We start from the raw sequence: 22,230 nt of genomic DNA, 5'->3' as shown, positions 1-22,230 counted from the left end.
GTTTTTTTCATCACACCACAGAGTGCTACTAAAGCTACTAAAATATATTTAAAGATACAAAATTTGTTGGGAACTAGGATTTTGTTAAGGACAGATTTTCTTTTAAATATAAATGGGAAATGGTTAAATCTTTTATGAAAGATGGCCTGTAAAATATAAGCACATTTTATTCTATTTTATAGAAAATTACTTGGATTTCTCCCCAATTCATGCAAGTTTCTTCTCTATTTCCTCCTCTGCTCCATGTTCTGATGAATATTTTGCCAAAGAACCCTAACTATCTCAGAAAAGTGAAATTCTTTATCAACAACTATATATATATCAGTTATCAATATAGATATAAGGTCTCTAGAAAACAAATATTCACAGAATTAAGAAATACAGTCTATTAAAAGCAGTCAGATTTGAAGAAAAGAAATGAATGACATTCAGAATAATACTGTGGATCTAAATCTCAAATAATTTGAAGCTCTACTGGAATATTATTGAAGGAAGTACTGCCACTACATTTGTTCAAAAGATGGTTTAATCTGAGAAAAAAAGAAGGGAAGGAAGCTGAAACAGTCTTAATCAGTAGCATCTGAGTTTTCTTGGGAAGTCCCTTATTTAAATACGAACCAAACCATATGGCTTCAAGATCTTACCAGAGAGGTTTCAGGCTAAATTTAACACAACGCAGGAAACAAGCTGGCTAGTATTTCAGTCAGATTGCATTTTAAATCTAACACCTAAAAGCCTTGAGGGATGCCTGTAGGCAATTCTTGTGTATCTTTATCTCTTTGATGCGTATTTATTCCACTTGAATACATTCATCACCACCACCACCCCTCTCCACCTGCCCCCCCCCCCCCCAAAAAAAAAAAAAGAAAATTCAGAGCTAGGTTACTTCCTATTGGCTTAATCTAACATTCATATTACATAAAAATAATGATGGATTTGGGTTTCTATGCCTAAATACTAACTTCAAGCAATGTCAAGTAAGAATACAATAACCAGATAATGCAACCGTTGATGCCAGAGAGGTGAGGAAGTTTAATAGTCTGATGTATTTGTCTTTGCATAGGATAAATTAGCCCAACAGACTTAAAAGGCTTACAACTCTGTTAATATCAGGTATTTTCAGAGATTAGAGACTCTGAACTGTACTGAATCAAAGCATATTTTAGTGCCAATTGCAGGGTCAAATTCTGCTCTTAACTTGAATTACCAATTGAAACAAGATGCATAAAAGCTGTGTTTGGTCTTTTCATGACACTCCATTTCTTCCAAAATATTTCCTTTGTAATTAAGCAAACTACAAAGTAGTACCTTCCACAGAAGTCATCAAACATTAAATTTAGGACTACTTTGCATTAATGAGTTACTAATGGCTGTCTCTCTCCATGGACAAACTGTAAGGTTTAAGCCAATATTCCTTATTTTCCATGTATGTCACACTTATAACCATACAACTTAAATTGTGAAGCTCACCCACACAACTTAAATTTTCTAATGTTCATACCACTTTTATTAGTCTGACAGTATTGTGCTGAGTTTAGATAATCTGTTTGGAAGCAACAGCTTCTGAGGTCTTTATGACCAACCAAATAGACCTTTTGCCTTTGCATACTGTTCATCCTTCTATATGTTGTCATTGAGAGTCCTTCTATATGTTGTCATAAGAGTCATTGCTCTTAAATCTGCTCTATTTATTAAAAAATAAAAGAAAAATCCTTTCTCCTGATACACTTGCTTATGGCAATGAGTTTAAGCATCCCACTGTAAATTTGCTTAACTTTACATTAAAGTTGAACTTAAGTTGAGCTGCTGTTTTCACATTATAGTTAGCTATTTCAGTTCTCCACAACCTACATGTATGCTGACATTCTTTCAGAAAGAATCCTATTGTCACAAGTTTCTCTTTCTCTAAAAAGTCTTTTTCATCATAGCTTCGTGTGTTTTTTAAGTCAATTCTGAATACCTAGATGATGACATAAGTTCCTAGGAGACATACAGTTTCTGAAAATCCATTTTTTGAACCAGAATGCAATTCTGAAAGTATGTGAACTTTCTTAGCCTCGCTGACATAAATAGGAGTAAGCACTTGTGGTTTGCAAGAGCAGGAGTGGAAGTCATCTAAGTATTTTTTTTCTTTTTTTTTTTCTTTTTTTTTTTTTTATGTAGTTTCAAAGTGCAGAAACATCAAAGGGACCAGCTGCAAAAAGGTCATTCAAGGGCAACTAAAAAATGAAGTAGTGCAATTGTTTCAAGCTATGAAACATCAACTTTCCATGTCTAATGTTATCAAAAAGGGGAGACAGAAATGTAATGAAAACTGATGCAAGAGAAAAATAAATAAATGAATAAATAAATAAAGGTCTATGATGCATGGATAATTATTAGGCTTCTTTAATATATTTGTATTCAAGTACAAAGTCAGAAAAGGTTAACTTAGGGAGCTATAAAACATTACATCTTCTGAGGTAAAGACCAGGAAAGTATAGCATTAATGGAAAATCAAATCCAAAATCAAATTTTTTTTGAGATCCTTGTTTAAAAATATATATTAGATCATGTAACAACTTGTAAGGTAGAATATAAGTTATACCTAAATGATAGTAAGATTTATCCTACTAGGAATCTCAAAAGACAACAAAGTTCTTAAACTCCATTATTAAAACCATGCCAAATAGTCAAAAGGAGACATTACATTTCAAAAGGATAATCTGTATTAGGTTTTTGATATTACAAACTTGACAAATGACTGTATGTGATAATAATTTTATTAAGATTTGCAAGCTTACAGTGTGAAAACATAAAGGCCCAGAAAGAGAACAGATAATTACAATTTTTATTCGAATTTGAGAAGTTACTTTATTTTTAGTATCGCCATTCTGATACCGAACAAGATGAACAGCTATATTGGGCTTGCATGGAAAGGTTTTGGCAGCTGGGAGCAGCTGCAGAGGTGGCCTCTGCGAGCAGCCCCATCTCAGATCAGAGCCAGCTCCAGCTGGCTCCAAAAGGGACCCACTGCTGGCCAGAGCCGGGCCACTGAGTGACACTGGGTGGGCTTCTGGGAGAGCAGATTGAAGGAAGGAAAAAACTGCTGAGACACAGCAGTTGAAAGAGAAGTGAGAAGCAGCCCTGCAGCCCCAAGCTCAGTGCAGGAGGGCAGGAGGTGCTCCAGGAGCAGAAGCTCCCCTGTAGCCTGTGGAGAGGCCCCTGGTGGAGCAGGCTGTCCCCCTGCTGCCCATGGGTCCCACATGGAGCAGATCTCCATGCTGCAGCCTGTGGAGGAGACCAGAGTGGAGCAGGTGGATGTGGCCTGGAGGAGGCTGCGGCCCATGGAGAGCCCCTGCAGGAGCAGGCCCCAGGCCAGAGCTGCAGCCCGTGGAGAGGAACCCACAGGAGAAATTACCATAAACAAAGGGCTGAAGTATTTAGGTAGTAACAGGGGAGATCGCTCAGAAATGAAGTGTTATGGACTGACCATGATATCCATTCCCCATTCCCATGTGCTGTTTAAGGGCAGGAGGTAGACGAGGGTGGATGAGTGTTTGCTTTTAGTTCTTTCTGCTGTAGTCTGCTATCAATAAGTAAGAAATTACTTTGTTTTCCCTATGCTGTCTGTTTTGCCTCTGACAGTAATTGATAAGTCATTTCCCTGTTACCTAAGCCTACGAGCTTTTTTTCTCAGCATATTTTTCTCCTCCTGTTCTGCTGAGGGCGGGGATTGAGAAAGCGGCATGGCAGAGCTTACCTGTGTGTTGGTGTGAAACCATCACAACAGCTTAAGGGAAGTTTTGTTCTGTTCAAGTTGATCTCAGCATTTTCAGGATTCTTAAGTGACTAAATCCATTTTCACTGAATGTGTGAATGTGATCTATAATTTTTAAGAAGATCCCCAATTGATTTTAGCCTAAAATTCAGCGTTTGTAAGCCTGTATATCTTGAAATCAAAAGTTTAGTGTTAGTTTAGTTTAGCATTTATTAGACCTTTTGGTCTTAATGTTATCTAGTGACCACTGTGTTGGAGGCATCATGGCTTTAGGGCCTTCAGAACAATCTCATGTATTGGTCATTTTGGAAAGGACATCTTAATACAATGCAAACATATATCTAACTCTGTAAATACCACAGGAACATACACAGTAATCAGAACAAATTGGTTATTTTGAATTAAACATGCTTATCTGCCTAATATTTTCTGACTGTAATAGACTGAGAAAAAATAGAAGTTACAGAGACAAATCAACATCAGTCACTTATTCATAAATCAAAAACACTGATGTATTTTAAAAGCACATTTCTCAATGTAGCTAAGATGTTCTAAAAACATTGCTTCTAACATTTCCTTCAGTAAATGAAATGGCCTACCATTTCATGTGAAAATAGTACATGGAATCAAGAGTAATCATCTTCTAATTGTGTCATATCCATAAAATCCAGAGCAGAAAATAGACGGAAAAGAAGATACTAAAATGTAGTACTACCACATTACTCCAACAAAGGTACATAGAAATTAACACCCATTATGTGCAAATTTTTCCCTAATCATCGAGGATGGTTTGTTTTCTTAGAAAATATTAAAACCCTGCTAAGAGTCTCTGATTCATAATTCCAGGAATTCTGTCTTTAATATATTGATAACAAGATCATTGTAAATTACTGTGATTTAGTTAAATTAGTTAGAAGAATGACACATTAGCCATGAGATCCATCATCCTCATTGCATTAAAACCATTATTATCTTCACAGTATCTCCTAAAAAACCATACAGTTGAGAATATTTTTGCCTTGAACACAAGCAGCTATTTTATTTCTCTAAGAAGTGCAGTAATACGACAGAAAATCTAAAGTGTAATTGAAAAGAATGGTACTAGAAGATAGAAATCAGAGTTAATTCTCAGCAGTGTCCTTCAAAAAATTAGGACATGGCATTAAAGTTAACATCTAATTGTAGATTTTCTGTCTTATATCCTTGTTTTAAATATAATTTTAGATGTTTGCATTATACATTTAGTTACTGTTTCTCCTGGTCTCAAAAACTCTGAAGGGAGGTGGAAGCAATAAGAGTAAGTAAGTAAGTAAGAGTAAGTAAGTAAGAGTTCTCTTACTAACAGTTCTCAGATACCCTTACCTATATTGCCTGCTGTTTGTTCTTCACACACTTAGGGTCATTGAAGAAATCAGTCCTTAGCCATATACATTTATGTTTTATGATGTATAAAAACATTCTTTTGTGCATTTAAGGAAGTTAGTAGGAAGTTTTGCATTTAAGTCAGTTAACAGGTGGTTGTTAACTGATTTGTGGACAGACAGCTTGGCTGTCTGCTCTTCTTATAGATGAATTTTTTAAAGAAAGTTTCAGGTTTCGCTGTCATATTCAATGCGTATCTGTGATTTTTTAATTTTTTTTTTTTTTTTTTTTTTTTTTTTTGACATTGACACCAGGAATACTATATAGGAAGAAATATGCTTAGGTACAATTTTCAAAGTCTCATCTGTGCCATTACCAACTGCATTTATCTCTAGAATTTGAAGATTTGAGACTCCATTAGTGCTTCAAATGTTGCTATGAAGAAGACTCCTGTTGTGCATTGCTGAGAATGGATCCCTTATAGTTCTTTCTACTGCAGGGATTCTTTATTTGTACTGTGTATGCTACTACCTTTTTTTTTTTTTTTCTTCCCAAGTTTGTCAGTATTCATAGTTCTGAAGTATGTAAGACAAAGGTAGTTCCAACAATTATAGTTTAGTATAAAAACAGACTTTATTATGCTTTGTGCTTTTCATGAAACGCATTTTCATTTTTCTTAAAACTCCATACATTCAAACCACTTACACACAAGAACCATCTGTATGTGCTCTACTTTCTTGGCTGACACAGCAGGATATGACATACCATAAATCGTTGCATCAATCTTTTCAGGATATTATGGTATAACTTAATACAATATGACACGACTATTAGGAACCAGATGCAGTGCTTCATAAAATCACAAGTCAGTCTGAGGTATAAAAAAAGACAGCTCTCCTTCAGCTATGATCAGAGAACTAATCCTTAGGAGTTAATTAGCCCCCAGTCTGTCACAAGGGTCATAAAAGTAGCAACTTTTGAAATTACATTTAATATGCATGTTTGCAACCAAGCTGCTGCCATGAAGTAATAAAAGGTTTCACAACACGTTTCTTTTCCTCTCCAATTGCTTTGAATAATGAACTCAAAATTCTTATATAACAATTTATTTCTCACACAAACATAGATACAGACATTTCACGTAATGAAACTCCATATTGTAGTGAAATTCACAAGTTTAAACTAAGTACATCAGGAATATCAGTTCTGCTCTCATTGTTCATGTTCAAGGCTTATAGCCTTAAAACTATCTTACCTGACCAGTAAACCACTCACAGAACAGCCTGAAGAGATCTTGTCAGCAAATCTCCCTATTTAGTGACAACTGAAATGACAGTTCTGTAAATGCTCTGCTTTCTAATACTGACTTCAAAAGGGAAAAAAAAAAAAAAAAAGACTGATTTGCCCAGTTCATTTTAGAGAGAGCTGCTCAGCTGATGGGAAGAGCAAAAGGATGACAAAGAACAAAAGGGTTCTTCAGATGCTCATGAAAATGCTGGAAGACTTCTCAGAAAACCGTTATGCACAGAGATAGCCAAGTTGTAACTCATACACAGTAAAGCTCACTTACCAGCTATACAGACAGCAGTCTGAAACAATCCTGTTTTGAGTTCGACAGTAATGTACATGCATATAAAAGCAAGTAAGTACAAAAGTTTTTGCCTTGCCCAGGAGCAAGCTACCACTTGCCGGCTGACACATGTCTATGGCTACTCCACAGTATTCCAGTGAGTGATTTCTCCAGAAATTCAGCCATTGCCAGGACCATGCTCTATACTGAACTGTTTCTCACATCGGTGATACACGGTGTAAGAAGCAGGTTAGGAGGAAATACAAAGTAAACGAGTTGAGAGAAATGAGCTCAGATAACAGAATAGTGAATATGGGTTCAGAAAATGTATACAATATTGTAGTTCTAATACACTTAAGGAATCTGCACCAAGAGCTGATCTTTTTGGATTTTAACTCCCAAGAACTGGAACACCTGAAATGTGAAGTAGACACTATATATGCATTTGGAAATTTGCAGACTAATAAACTCTTTTTCCCATGTCCTTGTGCTTATCCCCAATAAATCAATAGGTTAATAAATGTGTGTCCTGGTTTCAGTTAGCACAGAATTAATTTTCTTCCTAGTAGCTGGTGGAATGCTGTGTTTTGGCTTAGGATGAGAAGAGTGCTGATAACACCCCGATGCTTTAATTGTTGCAGAGCAGTGCTTATACTAAGCCAAGGACATCTCAGCCTTTTGCTCTGTCCTGCCAACGGGCAGGCTGGGGGTGCAGTAAGAGCTGGGAGGGGACAGACCCAGGACAGGTGACCCAAACTAGCCAAAGGGGTATTCCATACCATCTGACGTCATGCTAAACAATATATAGGGGTGGCTAACCGGGGGAAGGGGGCCGGACTGCTCGGGGTTAGGCTGGGCATCGGTCAGCGAGCGGTGAGCAATTGCATTGTGCATCACTTGTTTGTACATATTATTATTTTTTCCCTATTATCACCATATTATTATTATTGTTATTATTATTTTGTTATTATTATTTTCCTGTCTTATTAAACTGTCTTTATCTCAACTCACGGGCTTCACTTTCCATTTCTCTCCCCCGTCCCAGAGAGGGAGGGGGGAGGGTGAGCAAACGGCTGCGTGGTGTTTAGCTGCCAGCCGGGTTAAACCACGACAATGTGGAGTTCCAGAAACTATTAAAATCCAAAGGAAATTAAAAGGGAAAACAAATACCTCTACCACTCTCATTAGAAAAAAAAAAAAAAAAAAAAGTCATTTTGTTAGCAGAATAGTTCACTTCAGTCTTGCACTTTTAGAGTGATGCTCTCAATTGCTGCTACTTGGGGCAAGGCCAGGGTTGTAGAAAGGAGCCTGTTCTCCCCAGGGTCAGTTGCTGTCACCACTCTCTTGTTCTACCTCCCCTCCCTGTCCAGTCACAAAACAAACACAAAGGCACCAGTGACTATAAACAGAGCAGTGCTTCTGCAATACCTCTGAACTTTCAACTTAGCAGAGAAAATGACTTGTAGCCTACTTACAGCTCCCTTGTACTCCGTGGAGCCCTGGAACCTGTGCTGCTCAGAGCTGAAGCTACACCTATTCTGGCTTTCCAAAACTACAGCTGTTATTTCCTTGTCTTTTTGCTCTTATCTTTCCAGAATCCACTGAATAGTTTTACCTACTCCGTTGAGAAGAGTTGAGCCAGCTCTGACTAGTATCAGCTACTGCTGGAAATGAGTGATTGGACTACATATGCCACTGGTATGATAATGATAACTGCCTAAGATTTCCAACCTGCAAATTTTGAAAATATACCAAAAGCATGTTTGTATCAAAATGTGTCATGCAAAACTCATGAACAATTGACATTGAATATTATCTATTTTTTATTAAAAAAAAAAAAAAAAAAAAAAGATTACGAAGGGCACACTCTGACCAATCAGAGTCAACAAAGGAAAGAAAATTGTTTACAAAACCTCTTTTCTTCTTTTTTTTTTTTTTATTTCTGTCTTCTGTGGTGTCATACATGCCATTCATTTCTCATTAGTGGTTCTGGAAAGTGCATGCACATAAAATATTTAAACAGCAGACTTTTATCTTTTTTTTTATTTTTTTAATATCAATTTAAAAAATTAATAAGTAAATACCATGATTTTATTTCATTATGATTGGGAAGTATATAAAAGAATAAGACTGAGATTTGAGAGCTAGGAGGTTATGATAGAAGGCTTTCCAATCTTTGTGTTCTCGTCAGCCTGCGTACAAGAAAGCAAGAGAGCACTAATGAAAACATGACATTAGAAAATAACCAGGGAAGATTTCATTAAGTAGCTTAGTTAAGACTGAGAGCAGGAGGAGAATGAGGAGAATAAATTTGAGTCAAACTTAACTGGTAAGCGCAATGTTCAGACAAAAGTCCAGCGTTACTAACATTGCTCTTGACAGGCTGATGCTACATAACTAGAACATAGGATATGAAATACTAATGTTTGAATTTTTCTTTGCTTGTATGTACAAGTCATTGGACAATGAGTTTTCTCACCAAATGTTGACAATAGCTGGGAATTCAGAGGAACCAGATCAATAAGACTTATGAGATAATGACTACACCAAGTGAGCCAATTTAACAGTTCACTGCTACTGAATGCTTGTTTTAACTCCCTCAACACTGCACTTCCAGGGTATGCATTTTTGTGCCAGAATGGTTGTACACAAGACCACTCCATAATCCGATTTTGTTCATTAAAATACAATATAGAAAACTAATCTATAACTTTCAACCATTTCTTAAATCTACTCAAGAACGTGTTTGTAGCACCAAAGCACCAGGTCAGCTGTGATATCAGAACCTTTTAAACTGCAAGCACAAGCAGCCAGTGTCTGTAGACATTAAATTATGTAGTATTCTCTAGGACAATTTTGTAAAGAAACAGGTCAAGGTCACAATCTCACAAATAAGCATCTTCTGCTTTTAAAAACTATCTTTCTGCATACTTGGTGTTTCATGGAACTAACTGTGAAACAAGCTTACATGATACCTTCTCCAGAAGCCTGGCCCAGAGGGCAAGGTAAGTGCCAAGGCAGCACAAAATAAATGTAAGTGGTGTGTAGTAGCTATTTGAAAACAGTAGGAGAAGACAACAGTGGATTTAGATAGATTTGGGAGTGTCTGATTGCTAAACTGAAAATATTTCATGTAGTATAATGATGAAAAAAAAAAATTCATGTATACCTATCTACCACTTATATAATTTTATCTACCAATTTCTGCATGTGCCTCGATAGAACCATACCTATTTGTGTTAGAACTGATTTTAGAGGTTCAAAACAGACCTGCAGCAGCAAAATTTAAATCTGAAAACCTGGACAGATACGTATAAATCACAGAAGAATTTGGAAGTACAGCATTTATATACATCAAAGCAGGCTGAAAAGGAAGAGACAAAACTACTTACTATACGACAAATGAAATTTGAGAATGAGTGTTTAGAAGTCATACATATATGGTGTAACTGAGGGTTCTGGACCTCAGAGGAGAAATAGATTATTATAGCTTGCTCATTCACTATTTCCTATTGATTCTTTCCCATAAACATTATTTTGGTTCTATATTCCTGGAGATTTTTTGTTTGTGGAATGGGGAAAAGCCACATATAAAACATGACTAGAAAAGTATTTTCATTTGTCATCAACAGTAATTAAAATAACACTCTAGATAAGGGTACAACTGAAAGGTATAAAAAAATTACAAAATACAGATAAAACAAATAACAGACTGAGTTCATACTGCTGTCATTGGAAGCTTGTTGTACATGAATAATTGCAGAAAATAAGCATCAGACTCACATACAAAAACATTTGCATTTCAAATTTCTTGCTTACTATCTATGATGGAACAAGCACTTATGTAAGAAACTGAGATTCAGCATCAATGGACAATTTCAACATGGCTTAGACAAAAAGATTTTGTGATCTGAACATAGATTGAAATACTCACCCTACTGCTAGAACACAAACATGCACACCAGTCAATGCATGTCAGTGACAGTGGCCACAATAGAAACACAATCTACACTGCAATTATTTTCTGCTTAACACACTGTGACTATAATTTTATCAGAGCTCTGATAAAGAGGTAATTAATTGAGCCAGACATTTCTGAGTGAATCCAATGTGATTAGGATTATACATGCAGTTTTGCACAACCATAACAAGAAAAAAATCAGTTTGAACACTACACACAGGCAATACATTTCACAGTAGTACGTTAATTGTAAGAAGCAAACAAATTATCAAACAAACCTCCAGAAGTCTGTATATCTCACTAGGTATTTCTTTATTCGTAGAATAATTTTATTTGGAAGGGTTTTGTGGAAGTCACCTGATCAGCAGCAGTTAGTCATGTTCATGCCTATGTCCACTTAAGCTTTCAATACCTCCAAGCACTGATATTCCCCAACACCTCCAGTCTGTTCTAATGCCTAATGACCCCTGTTATAGCTGCTGTTACCTTTGGGCTTCCCTTGCAGCTATTTGTGATGGTTGGATTACATCTTTTCACTGTTCACCACCAAGAACTGTCTGACTCCATCTCCTTTATCCATTTGTTAGATAGCAAAAGGCAGAAAACTATGTCCTGCCTTTTTCCTGTCCGAAAAAGCCCAGATCAAGATTTAGTAACCTTGAGCAATCAAACATAGACCCTCAGCATCTCAGAGAACTCAACAGATGTCCAGTTTGGAAAGGTTTCTAAAACACCTACTCCATCCACCTACTCCCATTCGCCACAGAGATCAGAACAATCTTTTTGAATATCCTACAGGGGAAAAAAAAATGTACTGTAGGAAAGATCAGTGTACACTGCAGAGTGTGTACTACAGAAAAATAAATCAGTCAATCCAAGGTACTCTCTAGACGGGGGAAATTTACACCTTGCCTTGCCTTCAAAACCTATCAGTGGTTGAACAACACTCAAAAAGTGGATTTTTCTTAAATAACAATAAAAAAAATAGGAGTATAATCTGCTCTACTGATCATGTTCAAGTATGGTTAATTTATATTCAGAAGCATATGAAAGGACATCAGTCAAGCTATTTTGCCTCTTAACATGGATTATTCTTTTTTGGTCCCTGAAAACAGACAGCAGACTACCTCAAGCATGAGATTAATAAACACAAATTCATTTCAAAAACCTTGGTCATGGAAAAGACTATATTCATTATTACTGTGTTTTGAAATGCTATAGGGTTAATTAATGAACCTTTGTTCGTTGAAGTTTTATTTTGCAGTAAAGTGATTCCATACAGTCTTAACAGATTTTCAATTAGTGTGCTGAGTTTTTAACTGGCAAAAGGAAAAATCCATCCATATTAAACTAACAGAACAGTTACACTCTTTAGTAAGATGACATGCTAAAAATACTCATCCTACACAGTAAAGGTGCTAGATGTTTTCACACAGCTGTTAGAGAATATCTGTCCTAAAAAATCTAGAATATTAAAACACTAAAGTACTTCTAAAATTGTTCCTAAAGTACTTCTAAAGTGTTCCTAAAAATATTTCTAATTGTGACTGATTGGAGTAAGGTCAGACATATTAATGTCATTACTAAATAAAATGGAAACCCCTAATTTATTATACTTTATATAGAGTAGTCCATCATAATTTAATGGGAGCAATCCTATTCATATTTTTCATGTACTGTGTAAAAATGTAATTGTTTTGATGAATGATTCTCAAGATACCTATAAATGTTTCTGATTTTGCAGGAGGTGAGATGCAAAAGTGATTATCTGGGTTATTCAAAGCAACCACATTTAGAGAAGAACCTTAGTTTCATTTGTTTAAAAATACCAGAATGATGTCAAGCACAGTAACTCAACAAATTATATTTTTGCATAGTTTTAGGTGAAAGCTTACAACAGGGAAAACTTTTCCATCAATAATCTCCAAAACTTTTTTTCCAACAATGTCAAAACCCCTCCAGAATGGTTTTACATGAAAGAAAAAATAATAATAAAAATTTCTTCTTCTAATGTCAGAAAGGTGTTTGGATAATTTTATGAGGTTATGTTGACGCATGGTCACTTGAAAAAAAAAAAATAAAAATAAAGAATTGCTTCAGTTATCACAAGCTATGCAATCCTTTTGTGTTTCTTGAGCCTTCCTTCACCTTTGATGTTCAAGATAATGGAGTTTGGGGCTTGGAAAAACACTTGTTTATAAGTCTAACTATAAGAATATAGATTAAGAAACAGACATTGTCAGAATGAGGAATTTAGTCCTCAGAGGAAACTAATCTGAACATATGCTCTGTCCTGTCTCTTCTCAGATCATGATCTAACAGAAAGAATGCCTAAGGAAGACATAAGGCACAAAGTTGTGACATAGCAGAAAAAGAGATTATTGTCAGTGACATATCTCTAGTTATAAAGCAGATGTGCAAAATCACATATACTTGTAAAGCAAGGCTGAGATTAAAAGACAAAAGACTTCAGCAGAATTGCAAAATGTTATTATTTGAGAAAAGTCTGTATATATGTTTAGTATGCCATATTATCTCAGGACATAAATAAAAAGTCAACAATTCAACTTAAATCGGTGATTGAACTGAAGCTGCTGAAGTCAATCACAGCTGCAAAAATTGTCTCTAAAATGTGACTGTGAGAAACAATAACATATCCAGATTCTTTGTTTTGCAGCTATTTGGAAAGCCATCTAAGAGAGTCACAAAGTCACTTACAACAGTAACATTTGTTTGTCAACTAAAGCTCCAAGTCATTTCACAGGATCATTATCAAATTTAGCAAGGTTGAAACACAGTGGGGGAACTTGACAATAGTGGATTAGTCACCTTCCCCAATGGGAGATTATGTTTATGAGTCTTCTTATTTTGAAAAAGACCTTTTTATTTTTGTATTTATTCTCTTTTTTTTTTTTTTTTTTTTTTTTTTCCCCTCCCATTAGTTCCCTCTATTCATTTCCTATAGGTCATTTGAAATAGTTATTTGTTTATGTCCTTATTCTATTAAACAAATTACAAATATTTATCATTCTTGCTTTTCACCTGGTAATGCTTTGGATACACAAGAATTATTGAATTCTAGTCTTGAGACTTAAACATTATCTCCCTGCTGTCACTGACTATATTTAACTAGCTCAGATTGTTTCAGAAAAAATAATTGCAAATCCCAGCTATTAACTTAGGCTTCCAAATCCATTAACATAAAATCACATTGTTAGTCCCAAAGTCAAACCTCTTCCCAGTGTCCTTACAAAAGAGTTTGTACTTTACCCTCACGGAGAGTTATACTGTACTATTTAAGAGGATTACAAAACTAGTTTGCACTAGCTCCCTCATGTACTTGGTTCTCACTTCTTCTGACCTCACGCAGTTTGTTTTTTTTTTGGCTTTTTTGTATTCAACAGACCCTTCAGCAAGTCAGATCTCTCCAACAACTTCTAAACCATGTCTAGAAGCTTTTGTTTCTGCATTTTATTTTGTTTCAGTTTACACTAGGTTCTACCATGGCAACAGCAGCTCTGTAAGGTGGATGTTTTCTGTTCTGTTATTGTGGACAAAAAAACAGCTTATATAAAAGCCTAAACAAATGGGACGATGTAGTAGGGAACAACAACAACAACAACAAAAAGCAGCAAAAGTAACCACAACAAAACACACACATATATGCACACACCAACAAAATAAGCAAAACTAACCCCCTAAACTATGTAAAGAGCACAGTTTTTCATAATTATTATTGGCAGTGAGTACTGATGAGCTGTATGCATGTCAACTGTCACTCTGTTTATGGTCATAATAATGTTACGGTTATAAAGCTGCTTGTAATATACTATTAGTATTTTCCCTTACTATTGGGCCCGAAGAACTCTTATATTATATATAATATCTCAAATAATTTTTAGTCTAATTCTTATCTCCCTAGCTGTTGTAACAAGTATCCCCCAAATTACATTTCCATTCTTTAAACTAAGAATTAAAATGGTTTGACATCTCTTTTCCAATGCCCACATCTTCTTTGTACATACATTTGTGCATGTTTTTTGTTTGTTTAGTTTAGGTCTTATTATCTCCTCCATTATTCACAAAAGTATTTCTACATATATACAATTCAAGTGTGCCCTTGATTTTATTGTTCTTTATTGCTCTCTTTGTGGAGGAGAAAAGGTCATTTTTTTGTATCTTGCATGATGAAATTAAACACATACTTGCAGAATAATGAAATGTGGCAAAATGGCTTTGAACTAACTCTTCTCTTCAGAACAGAAATCATTTCAATTACTATTAGCCACCCAGAACTGTTATTCAGTACTAAAATGAACTTGTATTAGATTTGTCTGATTTTTCATACACCTCTAAGAAGCCAGTCATAAAACACTACTCAGATGTAAACACACAAAAATATGAATTAATTTAATATTAAAAATATGTGAAATGTAGATTATGAAAGCATATTAAACTCTTTAGAACTTTATTACAAAAAGTGAAATTATTGAAGGAACACTTTATATACACATAGACAAACATCCTTTAAATTACTAGGGAAATGAGTTCAAGTGATCTTAATTAGGTCACCTGACTGTGTAAATATCCCATCATGTAAAGTCCTTTTCCAGTTCTAGACATCAAAAAAATCCCTGAAGACTGTATTGTTTTATATAGCCATTTTTAAATATAAAGGCTTGCAGATTACAGATAAAGAGAAAAACAAAACATACTTTTCAAATTTCAGTTAGCCCCTATACAGGGTTTGCCACTGACCACAGCAATATAAGGTTGACCTTTCTAAATTCAAAGTTAATGTCTGAAAGTACAAGTGTCTATCTACAGGTGTCTGAAAGTACAAGTGTCTATCAAGTGGAATATTTTATTCAGATCAGAACAAATGTTGGTATTTTCATTTATCTTTTTTTTTTTTTTTTTTGCTACTTCCCCACTGATCTAAACAGAAGCTTTCAACAATTAAGAACAATTCTGAGTCATTACGTACACTGATGTAAAGACTTAACCCTAGAACAAACCCTTAACCAATTTATATTGCTTTTTATAGATTTATATGCTTCTGCTACAGAACAGAAAATTCATAAAATAAAGACAAAAACTCTGATGTTTTACTAGCTATTCCTTGAATCCTGCAATGCAAGACATTAGATATTGTGTACAGGGAGGCTGCTCCCAACACAATGGTCATTTTAGGTTTTAAGGTTGCTATAAAACAACATTTTATAAAATGAAATTATTTTGTTTATATGTTATAGATGAAAAACTGAAAACGACACATTATTATTAAAATTTCTTTGAGGGCACAGCTTGTGTCTGAAAAAACAGAAAAGCCTATAATTTTGTTTTCTTCACAAATAAGCAATTGCAATTCTTACAGTGTTTATCAGAAAAGGAATCTTTATCTCCAAAATAAGTAATAAAGATAAAAGATATGAAACTGGTTTTTTTTGTTTTTTTTTTTTTTTGTTTTGTTTTGTTTTGTTTTTTGTTGTTTTTTTTTTTGTTTTGTTTTTTGTTGTTGTTGTTTGTTTGTTTTTTCAGTTAGAAACAATTAACACTTAATGGAGTACACTGCATGATTTTTTTTTTAAATAGATATTACAGAATAGACAACTCCTGTAGTATAAAAAAACGTTTAAATGTAGATGAAATACTCGCTTTAACGGTTTCAAAATCTGACAAACTAGTGGCAAACTTGCACAAAAGATATACATATACACTTAACAATTTGTTTAAATGTTTTTAAGCCTAAATTTGACAACTTCTAGCATATGACAAATACATCCATGTCCATACCTATTTCAGGAGATAAATTATTTGCCTTTTATAACCTCTGACTCTTCAGAAATTCAAAGCTGAAAGTTTTTCAAAGGTCAATTAAAAATCCTCTGCTTCATCTGCCTGGCATAATCAATTATTAGAAAGAAGCATTATTCTAAATCATAAGACAATTTCATCCTTCTCCTTTATGAGAGAAATACCTGAGATAGATTATAAAGGATTTTTACTTTCTGCTGATTTTATTAGTGGTTTCATAATCCTTCAAATTTTGCTTTCCTGGAAGCAGAATTTGGTTCATCATTTTGCATTTTTCTTTGAAGTTTCAGATATTGGCCTCTGTCAGAGAGAGTAAGCCAGACAAGATGAATTTCCAGTTTGATTTAACATAAGAACTATTTTTATGTTCCTAGTGCTGACAGTAGACATTGAATTTATTAAAGGCTCTAAGAAGCATACAGAAAAAAAGGAAAAAAAAAATAAAAAATAAAAAAAAAAAAAAGAGGAAAGCAACTGGGTTATGTGGCAGAACAGAGTGCATCAACAAAAGAACCATATACAAAGACATTCAAGGGCAAGATAATTGAGCAGTACATCTTTCAGTTATGATTTCTTAAATGGGAAAGTCAGACTACAAGTAAGTCACTTGAGTATTCCAAAATCCAAGTAAAAATTATTAGCTTTTGTACAAGGTTTATGTGGCACCGTTTTGGCAGCTGAGAAGGCGTTGTAGACGTGGCCTCTCTGAGCTGCCCCATCTCAGATCAGAGCCAGCTCCAGCAGGCTGTCCCCCTGCAGTCCATGGGTCCCACATGGAGCAGATCTCCATGCTGCAGCCCATGGAGGAGCCCCCGGTGGAGCAGGTGGATGTGGCCTGGAGGAGGCTGCGGCCCATGGAGAGCCCCCTGCAGGAGCAGGCCCCGGGCGGGAGCTGCAGCCGGTGGATAGGAACCCACACAGGAGCAGGGGCCCTGTGGGAAGCTGCCTCCCATGAGGGGCCCATGCTGGAGCAGTTTGCCACTGGGGGATGGACCCCGTGGTACAGAGCCATGTGGGAGCAGTTCTTGAAGAGCTGCTGCCTGTGGGCAGCCCCCGCAGGCTCATTTTGGGAAGGACAGCATCCCATGGGAGGGACCCCACAAGGAGCAGGGGCAGAGAGTGACTGTGAAGGAGTGGGTGGAGATGAAACATTGGGAACTGACCACAGCCCCCATTCCCAGTTCCCCTCTGCCACTTGGGAGAAGGACACAGAAGAGGGTGGATGTGGGAGGAGATGTTTTTAGTTTGCTTTTAATTCTCACTGCTGTAGTCTGCTATCAATAAGTAAATTATTTTTATCCCCCTATGCTGAGTCTGTTTTGCCCGTGATGGTAACTGTTGAGTGATCTCGCTGTCCTTATCTCAACCCATGAGCATTTTTTCATCATATTTTCACCCCCTGTTCTTTTGAGGAGGGTGAATGAGAGTGCAGTGTGGTGGAGCTTAGCTGCCCATCAGTGTGAGACCACCACAGCTGCGAAACTCAGCCAGAATTGAACAAAGCACGATTTAGATTAAAAGCAAAAAATGAAAACCCTGCCATAAATGTTAGCTTAGATCAAGACTTGTTTGTTATACATGATGAATATGAACCGAGAAAGAAACACAGAAACCTAACGTGAGCTAGCTGCATAGTATGGAATAACTTTTTGAGCCATTAGCATTAATAATGTGCAATTATAGAACAGAAAAATGAGAAAGTGATGTAATCACCTAATATCTTGTGTACAACATTATTTGTTAATGAACGGACCTGATAATTGGAAAAGACTGGAATCAGTTGCTAAATAGGAACAATAATGGATTCATAAATACCAAATTTCCCAAGCCATCTTGATCACTCTTCTGATGTTGATACAATTGCAGAACTATGAGAAACGCATGCAGGAGATCTATCTGGATTTCACATTACTTATTTGATGCTATGTCACACCATATCCTATGGGGAAATTAAATCAAACTGGTTCAGAGAGAAATACAATTAAATGGATCACAAGCTGTCTACCTAACTCAGGAGAGGGTAATTATAAATAGTAGTTCCATTTAGATAAGGAAATAATGTCCAGCACTGTCCCCCATGGATGCCCTTGGGGTCTCATTTTATCCAACGTGTTTATTCGGAAAATTCATAAAAGCAGAGATAGTTGCATTCACAACTACTAAGCACTTAAGCCCATGTTAGAGAAACCCCACAGTATTATTCAAACCTTGACAACCCTATCTGTATCCATACTGCAGGTCCTTAGGCAATAATCCTGGAGTGCCTTGCTGAAAACGCAGTGTAGACATGACAGGAATGTGTTACCTCATACACCTTGCTTCTGGTCTGGGCAAACTCTTCTGTGCACTGCACAATGTTGACAGTTATAAATGACTTTACCTGTGCCATAACAATCTTTAAAAAAAGCCCTAGGCACTTTTCACTGTGACCTGGAAAAAATGAGAGGCAGGATCCAATAGACAAATACCATTTTCCTCATGCATCAGTGAATGTACATCACTGTCTTGTAACCCAGTCACTGTGCTTGTATTTGGCATTGGAGAGGCAAGGTGGAGCCCCAGGGGCGGCTGTGCTGCTCTGGGCCTACATGGGGCTGAGATGGGTTTCCCCCGTGGCCCATTGCCTGGCCTGGCTGAGTTTCAGCTCTGTGAGTGCCCTGGGGGGAAGGGGCTGACGGTGTTTTTTTGAGAAAAAACTTAAATACCCACCGTGAACCTCTGCATTCTGCTCACAAAGACCTCAGGATGCTGCCATCTGATAACTTCCCACTCTCCCTTTCCTTGTGATTTGGAGGAACTTTGGAATGGTGAATTCAGAGAAAAGGGAGCAGAGACTAGTAAATTATTTTGTATTATTTGCCAGCACTTTCAAAGGTATTATTAATGAGGCTTTCCTGCATTAATTTAATCTGTGAGTGCTAATGCTACTGAAATTGCTACTGAATGAAAATGCTACTGAAATTGGTCTAATGATCTGTCCTCTTAAACTGTTAAAACTTTAAATGGGTTAAAAATAAAATTCCTAACTCCACACAGACAGTTTGCATTTTCTTGCTTACAGCAAGATTTTGAGTACACCAGTCCCACACCCTTGCTGCAGACAGTGCAGTAATCTCTGAAATTGATGTTACTGCCTGGGCTAGCCATTGCTGGTTGGTGGAAGTGGGTATGAAGGCAGTACCTAACAAATCTTTCTATCCAGTTTTATAATGTTATAAAGTGGAAAATACGTGTAAATTACAGAAACATACACATCAGTTGAAAGAAACAATTTTTACAATAGTCAAGTTCATTCAAGGCTCAACATTACTAGGGCCATATACTATTGTTCCTAGGAAGTTTTATTTCTTAAAAGTAGGATCCATGTACTCTGTTGCAACTGTTTCTGGAGTGAGACCATCAAATTTTTTATCACATCTTCCTCTCTGCAGTACCATACACAAGGAAGTATCTCAGCCTGCAGGACACACAGAACTGGGGATATGCAAAATTATGTCTGTAGTTTACTTAATTTTTGCTTAAAAACTCCATGGTAGCTGTGATCAGTGGATTTGTACACAGATGGATGATTTTTGCTTCCATCAACAGCAGACAAACAGTTGTCGATGCTATTCTAAACAATTCTAGAACCCACTTGAATGTTTCATTTTGGAACAAAAATAATATTTGTTGGAACAATCTCTGCCACTCACATAGCCTTTTTAAAAAAAAAAAAAAAAAAAATTAGAAAAATCCATGGAAGGAGAGAGAAAGGACAGATTTAGCTAACTGCAACTCCACAGGTCCACACTAGTCCTTTGCCTGTGGAACAGACTTTAGTCCTCCCACTTCCCCTCCTCATTTCTCCACTTACAAAAACATTTTCAAATACTGTATCAGTTCTTCCTGGCTCTCAACCACCTACTGCCAAATGCTGATGTTTCTCTGCTGTTCCTTCAAGTTCAGGCTCTCCAGAAGGACATGATCAGCAAATTAACATTATACAACAAAGCTGAGCTTCCTGTAGTCCTGCTTCAGGAATCACTTCTCCACTTTACCCCCAGAATGTGCCCTCCTAATGCTGTAAGACTGCTTAAGAAAACTTATAGACCTATAAGGACTTTTTATTACATCCCCTACTGTTTCCTCCAGGCAGCTTCTGTTGTTATGTATTTCAACTGTTTCTGTGTTTTCCACTTCTCTACCTCTCCTCTATTCTCTTGTTCCTAATCTTCCCATATCCTAAAGATGTGTAAATGGGCTGTATCTCACCTATCTGAGGGGGCACTACACTTATTTTTCTTAAAATGGCGTGGACATATGTGGAAACAGTACATGTAACTCTTAAAAACATTTAATGGAGTGATTTATTCTTGGGGTGTTTCATTTCAAGCATAGTTTACTTCAAAATATTCTTCATTTTTTTGGAATAATTTCTTCTGAGTTCTACAAATAAGAGTATACACATAGAAGAAAACTTAAGTAAATATTAAAGATATGATATCCATTCATGATATCCTGAGGGTAAATGCCCTAGAGCCAAGGAACCCTTTTTATGGCCTCATTCTGCTGTTGATTCCTCTACATAAAAAGTTTCACAGATATTAAGCAAGTGGGAATGCTTAAATCTTCATTAATTAGACAAATGTTCCTTTTTGCAAATAATGTATCACCATTGCTGTCACATGCCAGGCAAGGACAATAAAATACATGTAGTAAGGGCAGTGAATCCTGCGAGTCCATCCTGATCCCAAGATTTTAAAACTTACTATGGGCTCTTTTAACAAGCTTAGTACAGTGCTGTCCAAAATCTCCTAAGGGTTTTTACGAGGTTATTTAGAAATTCATTTGACCTTTTCCACATGCCATGCTTTGTTTTTCCTCTATGTTCTTTTTTTATTTTATTTTATTTTTAAAAAAGGCTATTTGTTAAATATTCACTGTAAAAGCAAAACACAATTACAACAGAATATTACAACAGAGTATTACTTCATGGTGAATTTTCAGATATTTAAGCACATGCGAGGTCCAAATGTCTAGCTGTAAATTTGTTTGGAATAAAAATAGCATTTTATCCTAGCAGAACAGCTTATATATTTTTTTTCCAGTCTGAACTAAATCCTATCTCAAGTCCTGCATTATTTCTCAGTTTCAAATGATTTCCTGCATGCAGGTCTTTCTGAGATTTGTCTTTACTGCAATTCTGAGTTGCCGGAAACTGTATACAACAGAAGTGGGTTTCTTCTTTCTTCAATTCAAAAACACTGAAACAAAAGACTAAAATGTTGGACTCTCTAATAGAAAGACTATGTTTTCCTCTTCTGCTTCCTTGCTACTTCACTACACACACACATGCATAAAACTTTCAAGAACCAAACTATGGTTTCTTCAGAAAGAAACACCCAAGCCTAACTAAGCCCAAAATATTGAACCAAGCATTCAAACAGAACAATATATAATAATGTAAAAATCCTTTAAGAATGTTGTGTATAAAATAAAAGCAGATCTGACCTAGTTGTATCAACTGTGTGGACCTGCAGTATTACAAAAAAAAAAAAAAAGATATTTCTTTCTAACCCTTGAGCTGAAATTGTCCATGTTGTAACAGAGCCTGGTAACACTTTGGGCCCCTCATGGTGCATAGTAACTTGCAAGCACAGACAGCATGAAATAACAAATTCCTCTGAAGTCAAAGAGAGTGTTTGCCGGTGGATTATTTCTTCCCCAAATAGAGCACCTCACAAAATATCAGTTAGCAAAACTTTGCAGGCTTTTGTCTGT

The sequence above is a fragment of the Anas platyrhynchos genome, chromosome 1 (genome assembly GCF_047663525.1).
Source record: "Anas platyrhynchos isolate ZD024472 breed Pekin duck chromosome 1, IASCAAS_PekinDuck_T2T, whole genome shotgun sequence".
Taxonomy (NCBI): Eukaryota; Metazoa; Chordata; class Aves; order Anseriformes; family Anatidae; genus Anas; species Anas platyrhynchos.
Note: the sequence above shows the minus strand (reverse complement) of the source record.